Source organism: Cydia strobilella, chromosome 9, assembly GCF_947568885.1.
Source record: "Cydia strobilella chromosome 9, ilCydStro3.1, whole genome shotgun sequence".
Lineage (NCBI taxonomy): Eukaryota > Metazoa > Arthropoda > Insecta > Lepidoptera > Tortricidae > Cydia > Cydia strobilella.
In genome coordinates this window covers 8,673,112-8,687,567 of record NC_086049.1, presented here as the reverse complement: position 1 = coordinate 8,687,567, position 14,456 = coordinate 8,673,112, and the positions used below count along the sequence as shown (strand labels likewise).

Below are 14,456 nucleotides of genomic sequence, written 5' to 3'. Positions count from 1 at the left end.
CGTTACTATCGAAAAGCGATCCGTTCCTAACCATTGCTCAAACTGCACGTTTGTTATTTGATTATCATCAAAAATCATTTGTATATGATCACGAATCGCATCTAATCCAGGACAAAGATTACAACGTTCACTCGGGTATGATTTAGATGTCGTCAAATGACATTTTGACGTAGGATCGGCGCACATCATCATTCGCAGGCACTCCTTATAAGATGAAAGATGCATATTGGTCCCTGCAGTCAGAGAATCGATATTTCCTCCAGTTAACATCAATTTGACATTCTGGTGATATGTACACACGCATACAACGTGTGTACCGGAATCTCCAGCAAGAACACATTGTTTGGGCCTGAGTGTAAAGAACTTGGTTAGGCCTACCTTAATGTCAGGATACTCTTCTTTAAATTGCTGATACAACTCATTGATGTTACACATTATGAGCTGTTTTTGCAAGTGTGTTCGTCCGTCGTCTGTTTTGACAGATACAAAATCTTTCTTACCAGGCATAACTCGACTTATATCTTCACGAAGATAAAACGCTCTCACCAATTCTTCGGTTTCGACTGGTAGTTTACGGCCGCTGCGAGGATTGGGTGACGCCAAAATGCCATGTTCATTAACAAGTTCTTTAGCTTTTTTCGCTTGACGTCGCGACGTACCAAATTCTTCTGCGAGTTTATTTTCACTCCATGACTTTGGAGCAACTGTAAGTATTAACGTTTTCATAGATGCAGAAGTAGACGGCTCATGAAATTTCTGTTTTAGCTGGCACATAATTTCTTGGTCTCCTGCAGCTATGTCTGTCTGTGTTGAAATAGTTTTATGTCCTTCTTCTTCGGGAACAAATGATTCATTTTCCTGGTTTTGCGAATATTCAGTTGACGTCTGGCTGCTATGTGACGTCTGCGACTGCACAAGATCGAGATTGGTTCCTGGAGGTATTTCCTTCGAAAGGCGCATCCTGCAGGACGTGCACAGGTAAATAAATGATGAAAATCCCCACCTCTCAGCTAAACTTGTTGAAATTTTTCTAACATTACTAGATTTTGGGTGAGATTCTAACTTTAAGGGATTATAACACCGATTACCGTAGTAATTCATAGTATTACGAATTATAACAGAAAACACAACAGAACGCGAAGCGGCCAAAGTGACATCTAAATTTTAATAAGTAACGGAAACATCGAGTGACGCTTGCTAAGCGTCACTATCTATCTCTTTCTAGCACTTAACATCAGCATCGGGCGATTACCTATGGTTGATAAAAGATGGCGCTACAAGGCACGATTGAATAATACATGATTTGCTTTTATAAATCTTAACTGTTGAATTAATATTGTTTATTGTTTGAACTCCGTTACGCAAAAGTAATAAAACCGGTAAGATAAAACGATTAAACATTCGATGTTTCATTATTTTCTTGCATTGGCCATTAAATACTGCCACATAGAACTACCGCTCAGTACGGAGCGTCGCACAGTACTTTCGAATGACTTCATGAATCTTCAAAACCAATCGAGATGCCATTATGAAATTTTTTATAGGACATTTGTACACTATAAGCTACATTATTGTGTAAAAATAAAAAAAATAAAAAAATGCGAACTTGAAAAAAAATGGATTTTTAATATTAACTTCCGGTTTATTATATGAAAAAAACATACAAATTTATTTTTTTATTAATTTCCAAGAAAATCAACTAATATTCTCAAATATTCACTATTTAGTTATTATTAAATCCATTAAAAGAATTGCAATAATAACTTTTAAAAAATCCGTTCCTCAGACTTTGTCGTTTTTTTAAATGCGTATAATTTTTTTACAAAGCAATATATTAAAAAAGTAATAATGCCAAAATTTTTAGTTCTCATATAGGTCCAATTAACCCAACTATAAACAAAATCCAGAACCTGACAATTTTTTCGCTGCCCGCTTGACGTGAAATGCCCCATTATTTAAAATTCTAGTTTAATAATAATTAGTGGTTAGGTGGTTTAAAATGTACAATAAAAACCGGCCAAGTGCGAGTCGGACTCGCGCACCGAGGGTTCCGTACTTTTTAGTATTTGTTGTTATAGCGGCAACAGAAATACATTATCTGTGTCAGAGATGGGCAAAATGTAATCGACTAACGATTAACGATTAAGATTACAAGAATTAATTGCGACTGACGATTGAAAACGACGATTGATCAATCTTAGTTGTATAGAGTGCAACTAATTTAGTTGCAACTAAATTAGTTGCCGATTGATTTCGGACAACTAAATTTTGTAATCGACTAATTAGTTAGACTATTTTCTCGCGACTAATGTTAGAAGCAAATTGAATAGAATACCTCGGTATGGCTATGTTGACAGACTGATTAGGACATCTTAACGGATGTTTAAAAATAAAATAGTCATGTATTACTTACGATATTTTGACCGTTTCTAAGGAGTGAGATCTGTTCTCACTATTATTTTGCTAAAGTTTAATGACCACACGTTGAAAACAAAATAGACCGCGTAGATATAGATAATAAACAACATGCAGATGTGTCATTCAATAGAACGTGTTATTTTTAGAAGATGCGTCGGCACTTGCACCAAAATGCAACAAACAACTTCCAGTTCCAGGTAAGTAGGATTATCCCATTGTTTTGTCACCGCGTGACACTAAAAAGAGTTTTACTATTGTCAGAGACAGCAAAATGTTAAAAGTAGTATATTAAAGTTTCTATGTCTAAGATTTACTCAGTATCGTATAATTCAAAGTATTAATAATGCACCAACCTACTTTATTGTTTGCGATTTGTAAACAATGCAGTTTTTCGCTATTTGTCGTTATTACCAATATATCGTTATAATAATATTATGGCATTATTTGCATTGTCATTCAAGCATTTCAAATTAAACGTGTATACATAATTTTAGCTCAATCGGATGAAGATATCTGCTTCAAAATAAGTCGCAAAATTCTACCCAAACTAACATAGTTACAACATACGAGTACCTCCGTATGTTACATACATACGTACTTGTAGTTACATATTGCAAGATAAAAAATGCAAAAACGGGCGACTACGTAGTTTTAATATAGATTTAATCGTGAAATTTAGTCGATTGAAACTAAAACTAATTTAGTTGTTAGTCGAACATTCTCACAACTAATTTAATCGCAACTAAATTAATCGCGATTAAAAAATGACGATTGATATTTTTAATCGATTGATTAGTTAACTAAAAGATTAATCGATTAATGCCCATCTCTGATCTGTGTATGTCAAATTTCAACTGCCTAGTTATCACGGTTCATGAGATACAGCCTGGTGACAGACAGACGGACAGCGGAGTCTTAGTAATAGGGTCCCGTTTTTACCCTTTGGGTACGGAACCCTAAAAATGAAGCGGTATTACAAAATCGGCATCATATTGATAGTGTGTTAAATAGTTCAGAAGCTAATATGCGTAGTTGTTTGGCGGCAATTGTAACTTTTGTTTTCTTTAGTAATTAAACGAAACTCTTTTATTTAGAGCCAAGCATAGGTTGAAATAAACTATCGATTTGATATAAAAATAAGTCTAAATGTGCCAATAAGAACTAAAGAAGTGCTGATAATAGAGGTTTTCGTATCATTATATAATAACAACAAATACAAATCATAACAAAAACAAGTTGTATCTGATGGCTATGCTATGCAACTAGGGAAACATTAGATTCGATTTGTATTTAAATCTTCGAAATTACATTCATTAATTCTGAATTACATTAAACGTATTAAATTTTTAATTTATTTGTGTAGACGCGTGGAATAAATATAGCTTGTGCGGAAACTACCAGTAGTATTTTGAGCAAAATATCAAGCATTTCTAACATTTGAGAACGTAACAATAAAAACACGAAAGCTGGCGCTTGAATATTGTAGAATTTGTAGACTCAATTCAACAAGAAGTGTACCTTCGTCTGATTTTGTTGTCCTGTTTTTGTGTAGCCTTTAAAGTATGTACATTAAAGTGCGCGGTTGTTTTATGCGATAAACGCAGCGTTGAACGCATGCGATCACGGAATGTAGGGAAAATGACAATGCGCTTAGGTACCGCTGCGTTTATCGCATAAAACAACCGGGCACTTAAGCCGTATGTGATTCATGTTACAATACGCCATTTTTTATGATTTTCAAAGTAGCCGCAGACACAAGCTGTAGGTGTCGTGAACGACATAAATGGAATGTTTTAATATATTTTTGCTACTCAATTTTTATACGAATGTAATTTAAAAATTACGAAATTTTATACATGTTGTATTTTTTCTTAAATTTTATATTAAGTTATTTATCGAAGAATTGATACGATTGTTAATGTTTGATGACTGAAGGAATGAAGCCTCCCTCTTGTATGTGAATGTTAAATGTTTAATCAACTCCTTGGATGGCAAATAACGTTAATTGTCGTTTTCAATGTTAGATTCGTGAGCAAAGCACCATCATGTGTCGCTCGCAGACACTCACAGAAAAGGGACCTTACTGCGGAGGGTGTATACGTCAATATTACTGATGACACCTATTGTTCTAATCTCCTTTTTCTAAGTAAACGATAGATATTTTATTTTAACAACTTCGATGTACACTGTACACTGGTAGCTAAATTAATAAATGACATAAGATGTGCTTAAATGAATAGTTTAATTTCGTAACTATGTTGCATCACTGGCATAGTTATTATACCCTACGTAACTGACAGGGCATTTATTTGTTCTATTTGCGCATATGACTATTGGATAAGAGGTAATCGAACAACAAGTCTGTTCTATATTTGATATTGATCTGACATCACTGGCAGTGCATCTCGCTCGTATTTATAAATTAGTGAGATTGTCAGTAATGCCAAATAAATAAAACCCCAAAATCATTTCATATGATAAAAGTTGGAATGTAGCTCCTTATTTCGTTGTGTGTTTACTTAGCGCACGTACTCGTACTTAACGCCTGGTACCGGCAGCGGCAAGTAAGAGTGAGTCGCCCCGATGTGACTTCTCACTCCCACTCATACGGACTCGACGCTCGCCGCTGTCGCACAATGTCGTGGCTAAACCGTTAGACTACAATTGTCATTTCTTTCATACTGATGCGGCTGCTAAATACAGCGAATATAGCAAAGTAAATTCGCCGTAACAAAACTAATAGGGATAAGCTCGCCTTTGTACCTAAATTTATATGAATTTCATGTTAACAATTTTTGTTTTGTACAATAAAGTGATTTACTACTACTACTACTACTACTAATGTGCATGTCAAATCGTAAAATAATAATCAAGTTCAAGTGTAATAAATATTATATAGTTAAGCACATACCTACCTACATACATAATACGCTAGTTAAAATCTTATTGTCTTCTATGGTGTCTGATGTAAAATGTTGTATTAAATTGTTTTATGTTGAGTGACTTGAGTGTTGCATTTCAATGACAATGATGTTTTACTGAACTAGTAATTATGTTAAATAATTTCACGGTTTAGACTCACTTGTTTTAGTCACTCGCGCGACATGTTTCGGAGAATTATTTAATGTTAGTATGTCTCACAACAGTTTAAATTCGATTAGTTTCTTCAATCGCTATAAACTAGTGGTTCTGTAGACCTCGCGTCTGTGTTTGCCTTACTTAAATTTTGAAAAATGTATGGCTCTACTAAGGAATCGGAACCGGTACTTATACCTGTAAAAAAATTCTTAACTAATTTATTTACAATAAAGTGACATACATACATACACATAATACGTTCCAAAACCGTTGTATTATTCGTTCATTCAATAACCAGTTAACTGATAAAACGCGAACTAAAAAAACTCGTGTCTCGACTCGGTACAACAGTTCTTTAACCGGTACCTAACCGCAAACGGAAACGATATCCTTATCGTTCCCGGGTATAAACGAAAACGGTTTGAAACATAAAACGGTTTCCGAGCACTGGCTCTGCCTTTTTGTAAAAAATCCTAGAACTAAATTTGCAAAAAAAAACCACAATTATCGAACACACACGAAAGTATTTTTGTCCAAACTCAAACGGAGACGCTTCGCGCTCGCTCGCTCAAATATGAAATTGTCGTGTGTCCAACTCGCTTCGCTCCGCCGATGGAAAGGCCAACATTAACACCAGTAAAACATGATTTAGTAATAATAATTGATTTGAAATAGTAACCGCAAAGTTATATGTACTCTATTATAATTACATAAATCATATACAATATAAAATCATAAAAAAACCTACTAAGTTATATTTAACGGCACGTCAATCAGTTGACATTAACATCAACGGTGACATTTGTTTTATAAATTTGAATAATATTGGATATTTATTCTAACATAAATATGCGTCGATGCATACCAAAATTACCCAATTCCTTAAAAGAAAAAAAAACGGTCAAGAGCATGTCGGGCCATGCTGTGTAGGGTTTCTTGGTTACCATTCTGTCGGAACAGGCCAAACGGGGGCTATTAGTATGTATCATATAAAGATAAAGAAAGTTTATTATTCAAGTAGACATAGGTATTACAATGCGTTTATGAACGTCAAATAAAGCTACACCGGCTCTAACCCTACACCTCTGCCCCGAGAAGATTCCCCCTAAATTAGAGGAGGGTATCCCAATTTGGGACCGGCAACAAAATCGGCGGGACACATCTTTTCAAAACAATACATCTTATAATTAACATGCATTACTAGTAAATAAGAAAAAATACAATTTAAATTACTAATGAATTCATGCAATTACATACAGTAGGTACTTTTCTTTATAGGAATTTGATTATAAAATATATATGTACATCAAATCATACAAATACGTAGCTCTTACAGAATAGTATACTTTTACTAAGAATAGAAGATTTTTTGCAATAACTCAAAAACGGCTGGGCCGATCATGTTCGCTATAGTTTTCATTGAAAGGAAAACAATAGTTATTTGTTTTACAAGGAGGCAAAGTTGTTGTTTTATCTCTCTTGCTAATATTGATACTCGAGTAAGCGAAAGATTCCAAAATTGAACCACGAGCGTAGCGAGTGGTACGAAAAGTGGAATCTTGAGCGTTGCGAGGGTTTCAAGACACGTGGGTTAAACAAATTTTGCCCTAAGGAAAATACTAACCGTAAAATATCAAACAAAATACTTTTGAAATAAATGTTATTAGGTAAATACTTATCATTCAAAATCATCATTTGAAAGTCAATTCTACCAGCCCACATAAGGAAACTACATTTGATTACTTTGACTTACATGTGGATAAAATGCAATGTTTCATCAGTTTTTGAACAATCAAGAGAGCCTTTACCAGCTGGTGTGATGAATATAACTATTGCTATACCTGCGATTTGCTTCGCTAAGATGCAGTTTCCAAGATATGTGAAAAACCGAAAAATGGGACCTTCATACCCCCTCCCCCCAGCTCAAAGACTACGGCCGGGGACTTTTAATATGATCACCTCCTAACTAGTCCAAACAAAGTTACGGAGTTAAAAATTGTGTTCCAAGCATTTCCTTCTATACCTTCTTATTGCATGGCCTATAAAGTGGAAATGTATTCATGTTTATAACCGTGACCGTGACCTGGGTAATTATATTCATTTCAGTAAGATGAGAAATACCATGCTTACCTACTTTTCATTTAAGTTTTGCATGGATTAAGCGTGTTTGATATGCATTGGCATTTTTTTTATCTAGAGATTAGATACGTAAACCATTCCAACAGAATCAAAGCAAACTTCATCTACATTCTTGATTATAAGTCCGATCTTGAGTTCCCTGTCAGGGACTAAGTAATTTTGTACCTACTGTTTAATATTTATCTTGTTAATGAAACTCTTATTAACTGAATTCGAACACCGTTTCTTCTTTGCCTCTTAGTACACACTCAACTCGATACCTACCCAATGTTATTTTGTAATCAATTCAGGCTCAATGATGTCAAACCAATCCAACTGAATACGTAAAAGTTTACGATATAATTGCTATGATTTTAATATTATTCTTCTAAATTTTCATTATAATTTTACATGTAAAATGTATTGTTATTGGAGCAATAAAGAATATTTACTTACTTGCTTACTTGTACTCTAAGAACAAATTAAATTACTTTCTATGAAAATATTAATTTCGGTTTATACTTAATTACTTACTTAACGTTGTTCAAGGTAACATTTATTCGTCAATTCCACCTTATGAACTGAACCATATTTGAAACCGACTGTACTAATCGCGGCGTTATCTTTATGATCTCGTTAAACAAATAGCAGATGGAATTATAATTAAATGATAAAATAAGATAAACTGAAAATGATTAAATATTTTGCTTTACTTGGTAAAAATACTGGTCATACCTACAACAATATTAATTTTACTCAAAGTGTTTAAATCCTAAGCGTAATAAGAGAAAACAAACAGACATAGCATTGTTTTTTTATTTATTTCTTTAAAAAAATATATCAATATTGGTTAAATTGGTTTGTTTTTAAATGAGAAAGTACCTTTGGCCTTATTTATCAAATCACATGACTCGGTGAAAACTACTTTTCTAAAATCGTATTCTAGTTCTTCAACAAAAAACTAGTTAAAGATTGATTGTGATCCAGGACTTGATCCCACGATCTCCAGATTAAAATCTCTGTGACCGCCACTTCCCGACCCGTTCTATATAAAGTATTTGATTCCTAAGAGGAATATTATATGACCTTTTAACCCATTACCTCTTATAATAAGTCGCGATAATTATCATACTGGTAGTAAAGTTACCTCTGCGTCCCAACGACGCGATATCAATAAGTTCTTTTTATCTCCATTCTGTCACCGTGGGACTAGACGCGGACTTGCGTTTCACCCTTACGTCGTTACTCTGCCACTGATTCGTACTAAGCGCTATACATCCAGCTTTATCATACGAACGGCTAAGGAGTGGAATTCACTTCCTGCAAATATATTCCCAGTCCACTATAACTTTTTTTTTTTTTTTTTTATGAAATAGGAGGCAAACGAGCAGACGGATCACCTGATGGAAAGCGATTACCGCCGCCCATGGACACCCGCAACACCAGAGGGGTTGTAAGTGCGTTGCCGGCCTTTAAGATGGGAATACGCTCTTTTCTTGAAGGTTTGAAGGTCATATCGGTCCGGAAATACCGCAGGCGACAGTTCATTCCACAGTTTAGCTGTGCGAGGCAGGAAGTTTCTAGAGAAACGTACAGTTGAGGACTGCCAACCATCTAAGTGGTGAGGATGGTAATGTTTTCGCGTAGGGCGATGGCGAAAAGAAGCTGCAGGGATTAATCCGAACAATTCCTCGGAGCACTCCCCGTTATACACGCGATAGAAAATGCAGAGCGAGGCCACATCTCTACGCAGCGCCAAGGAGTCAAGCCGTTCCGAAGTACGCTGGCAGTCGACAATTCGAGTCGCTCTTCGCTGGATGCGGTCCAGAGGGAGAAGCTGGTATTGGGGTGCCCCTGCCCATAGATGAGAACAGTATTCCATGTGTGGGCGAACCTGCGCTTTATACAGCTGTAGGCGGTGGGCCGGCGTGAAATACTGTCTCGATCTGTTGAGCACACCGAGCTTTTTTGAGGCTAATTTGGCCTTACCCTCTAAATGGCCGCGGAACTGGACTTCACTCGAAATGTCGACGCCGAGGATTCCGATACTGGCTGCGGCAGTCAGGGGAGTGCTCTCAAAACGAGGTGATACGACAAATTCTAACTTTTTTGCGGTAAACGCGCAAACCTGTGTCTTGGCATAACTTGGATCTTTTTAAATCAAGAGTGAATAGACATCTTTTAGGTAAGCATGATCCATCCTAGACTGCATCGGCACTTACCATCAGGTGAGATTGCGGTCAAGTGCTTGCCTTTTTGTAATAAAAATAAATAAAAAGTTAGTAATCTTGCCTTTCATATGAAATGTATAAAAAAGACCTGTGGTTTAGATTTTTAAAATGGGATAGTGATAGAATTATATACTGAATTTCTTTTTTTTCGACAAAAGTAACTATTGGCAATGGCATACATAAATAATAGTGGACATTGGCCGCGATATTGTATATGTGCTTATTAACTCCTTCGCATCGAACCAATTTAATGTCGTCATAATTTAGTTCTCGACCAAATTATTCCATGAATTAAGATAAATGAAGTGTGCAACCTTGTCGTCATTGATGTGTACTTGTTAGCGATAAATTTGTATATTTTTAGTATCCACAAACCATAATAATCACAATAGTGACTAAAAATTACATATTATTTGAATTTTTTATTTATTTTTTATATTATTTAAAGGTATACAATTATTTTATAAACATGAATTCCTGACGATCCCATTGACTTGATAGCTATAGGTAGGTAGAAACTGAGCACGGAAAAAAATATTTTTTACAATACTACCAGAATGTATTGTAAATGGGAATTTGTTCTTGTAACAAATTTTGCGTTCTCCCAAAAAAAAATTCTGTTAGCCAACCATTTGATTTGAAGCGATTACAATTCGTTTGTAACGGGCAATGTTCAATTTGTTAATATAATAGTTAATAGTTGAGTTTACTATCTGTAGAGTTGTCACATATACTACGATAAAAATTGTAGGGTCTACCGAATTCTCGTTACAACAACCAGATTTTTTTTTGCGGTTAGCGCGAAACCGCCGGAGCCACCTTTCCCCCTTCCCGTTTTAAGGGGTAGGCTAGTCAAGAGTTAAACTCGTGCTAGAGGATTTTATGAGCTAGTCACGATCCGTGCCAAGCGGCATCGCCAGAGACAAAAGTGCTAACTCACTGCACTATATCTAAATCTAATTATTTACCATAGCTATCAGAGTTATTATTACATACTTTTCTATAGGTATTTTCACATCATGTTCGTTACACGGTTCGTATGTACAGTCAGCTGCAGAGAAAAGGTACCGCCCCTGCATAGAAGTTTGTATGCAAAGGTGCTAAGCGAATAGTCTTGTTGACTGTACGTCAGTACTTAACGTAAAACAATTATTGTAATATGATTTTACCGTAAGTATATCGATTTACATCGGATATAAAAAATTATACGGATATTTACTACAGAAATTGAAAGATATAGAGCGACGGGCCTCTAGACGCACTAAAGTTTTCAGAGGGCCTACCGCGAACACCGAGTTTGAAAATTGCGGCGATCTTTCTCTGTTATTCTAATTACGTCTTAATTGGAGTAAAAGAGAAAGATGCCCGCAATGTATGAACTTCGGTGTTCGCGGTAGGCCCTCAGGTCTCTATGGGATTTGCGAAACGTGTACAAACACGAAGGTTTCTTAATAAATGTGTTCATTAAATATGTAGGTTTGACCCGCTCTTTTACTTAGGCAACCTAATCAAAGAGGTGTAAAACCAGTTTGTTATAACTTGTTTAGGTCTTGAGGAAAATTATGTTTTCATCTAATTTCCTTAAGAGTCCCCGGCAAGCTCGGCCGAATTTCACCTTCCCATACAAACGGAGGTTCGTTCTCATTTTAAAACAACGTGTTGAATTATAATGAGACTTTGCACCTATAATGACATGAGGTATATCTATGCCTGTAATCAGTTTATATAGCTCCAGCTTATAAAACAAACGAAATAGAGCAAAAACAAGTTTTGTATGAAAAACTTAAATTGACTGTATTTTTTAACAATGGTATCTGAAGCTACATAAACTAATGACAGGCATAGATATACCTTATCCTATTGTAAGTACAAAGTATCAGAGCAATCAAGCTAGTCGTTTTAAAATGAGAGCGTAACTACGTTTGTATGGAGAACAGAGCTTGCCGGGACTAATCCAAATAAGATAAATATTAAAGACATTTCACATAAAAGATACATTGATTAAATTGTGTAATGTACGGAACCCTTGGAACGCGAGTCCGACTCGCACTTGGCCGGTTTTTTTAATCTCTTTTTTTAATCTAAGTAAATAACCAATTGTGCCATTCTCAACCAAAAGGGTACTTATTGTCGGTTGTCAATAAGGCGCTATTTCCATATAGCTTATGTGAAATCAACCTTATCGACTAGCGAGAATGTGGTACGTTTTGGTTGAAAACATCACAATTTGTTATTAGTGAGACCGAATCATACTGGTTATTAAATTATATGTTTAATTTGGTTGATATTTATACTTTCCTGCTAATCGCCTCAAAATTGACTTTGTCAATTAGACACAGAACGTATTTTAAAACCCGTAGGGGTCGGATCAAAAACTAAGTAATTAAGCCCGACTCACGCTTGACTGCACATTTCTAATAGGTTTTCCGGTGATCTATAGGTAATAGTTATTTGTTATACAAGGGTGCAAAGTTGTATTTTACCCGCAAGTGTAGAATTGAAACACGAGTAAGCGAAAGGATTCTATAAGTGAACCACGAGCGAAGCGAGTGGTTCTAAAATAGAATCCTGAGCGTAGCGAGTGTTTCAACACACGAGAAGTAAAATACATTTGCGCCCGTGTGTAACACAAAACTTTTCACCTCACTATAGCGAGGAAAGTGCAACATCCACAGGCGTTAGATCATCTTCATCACTGGAATCACTCATTTCTTTACGATATTATAACAGAAAACTCTAGAAGTTGTGTATTTTTACGCGAGTCGGTGAGAAAAGGTTTTAAGTAAAAAAATTGTTGACAATGTTGACATTTCTGATGTATGAAATGTCAACGATGCGTTTTGAAATTGCATCGACTCAACTTGTGCGTTCAGTATTTAACATCATTATAAAAAAAAACGTTTCTTATGGAATTTTAAGGTTTATGACTTAAAATCATTAAATAAAGCTAAATTTGGTATTTTTTATTAGATTCTCAAACCATTTATTTAATGATAATTAATATCGAACGAACCATTATCATGAGCGTTTTACGTTTTGTTATCTGTCAAGCTACTTAAACACGCTCCATCCAAGGTCAAATTACTTTTCCCACTAGTGGATAAAACGCGTTTTCCCCCGCTTGTATTGAAGGATAAACGGCAACTTTCCGAGCTAGTGAGGGGAAAAGATCTATTTTGTGTATTTTTTTCAAAATGTTTGACCCAGTAGTTTCGGAAATAAGGGGGGGGGGGGGAATGGTCATTTTTCGCTTTTTTCTTGAATAACTTCTAAATAGTTTATACTTTAAAATTATTAAAAAAATATATTTGAGATTCTCACACAGAGCTCTTTCATTTGATATATTAATAACACGATATATTTTGACAAACTTTATTTTTTAATTTTCTCATTTACCCCCCAAAAGTGGCCCCCGTGTTTAAAATTAATATGTTTACGTTACATGTCCATCTTTGGGTCACAAACTTACATATGTGTACCAAATTTCAACTTAGTTGGTCCAGTAGTTTCGGAGAAAATAAGCTGTGACAGACGGACAGACAGACGGACAGACAGACAGACAGACAGACAGACGCACGAGTGATCCTATAAGGGTTCCGTTTTTTCCTTTTGAGGTACGGAACCCTAAAAATGTCTATTCAGTGCGGAGGAGTAGCAAGTTTTCTCCAAAGTGAAAGCCTATTTAGACGCTTCAAGAAATTGCAAGCAATTTTATTTTCGTTGTATTCTGTGGTTAGTAGGTATTGTATCGAATAGGTAGGTATTGCACTCCATTTCTGCAGAACTCCGTTTGAGGTTCCTCGAGAAAACCTCGGAAGGTGAGTTTATTGCACCACCTAATATTAGATACCTTACCAAACATAATTTCAGTGTGATGTTGCTCTTGGTACAGCAACCACACTGTATCTTTCCGATGTAACTAACAAATTGGTGGCGATATTGACGATTTCATTAAATATCCCCATCACCGCATATTGCCTCAAGTGATGTCCATTACTCCAATCGTATCGGTCCATTATAAATGCCTATACGTATTTAGTATTGGAAATGATGCTTGTCAATTTGCTCAATTATTAGAATAGGTTATTACTACCAGGTATTTTATTTATATGGCCAAGAGTAGTGGAGACCTATAAGTATGGGACCCATACCAATAAGATATCATTCCTTCTTATAAAAAACCGGACAAGTGCGGGTGGGACTCGCCCACCGAGGGTTCCGTACTTTTTAGTATTTGTTGTTATAGGCAACAGAAATACATCATCTGTGAAAATTTCAACTGACATTATACGTCACGCTACGTTACGTTACGTATTGCATTACGGTTCCTGAGATACAGCCTGGACAGACGGACAGTGGAGTCTTAGTAATAGGGTCCCGTTTTTACCCTTTGGGTACGGAGCCCTAAAAGATACGAAAACAACTATTAAGGTCTTTCCTGATATATGTTCGTGAATATAAAAAATTGTGTTTGGATATTTAGATGTTTGAATGTTTCTTGCACAAATATGCAACTGACACTGACTGAACAAAGAGTGAAATCTAACATCTACAAATAAATTATATCTAGTACAGTTTATAAGTACATAGTACTTTTTATCTTGGGAATAA

At 35.5% G+C, this 14,456-nt stretch overlaps 1 long non-coding RNA gene across 1 annotated transcript in view; it reads left to right on the top strand.

Moving 5' to 3' along the window:
* The window catches only part of LOC134744254 (uncharacterized), a 120,193-nt gene that overhangs the window by 67,688 nt on the left and 38,049 nt on the right, over positions 1 to 14,456 (top strand). The window lies entirely within an intron of this gene.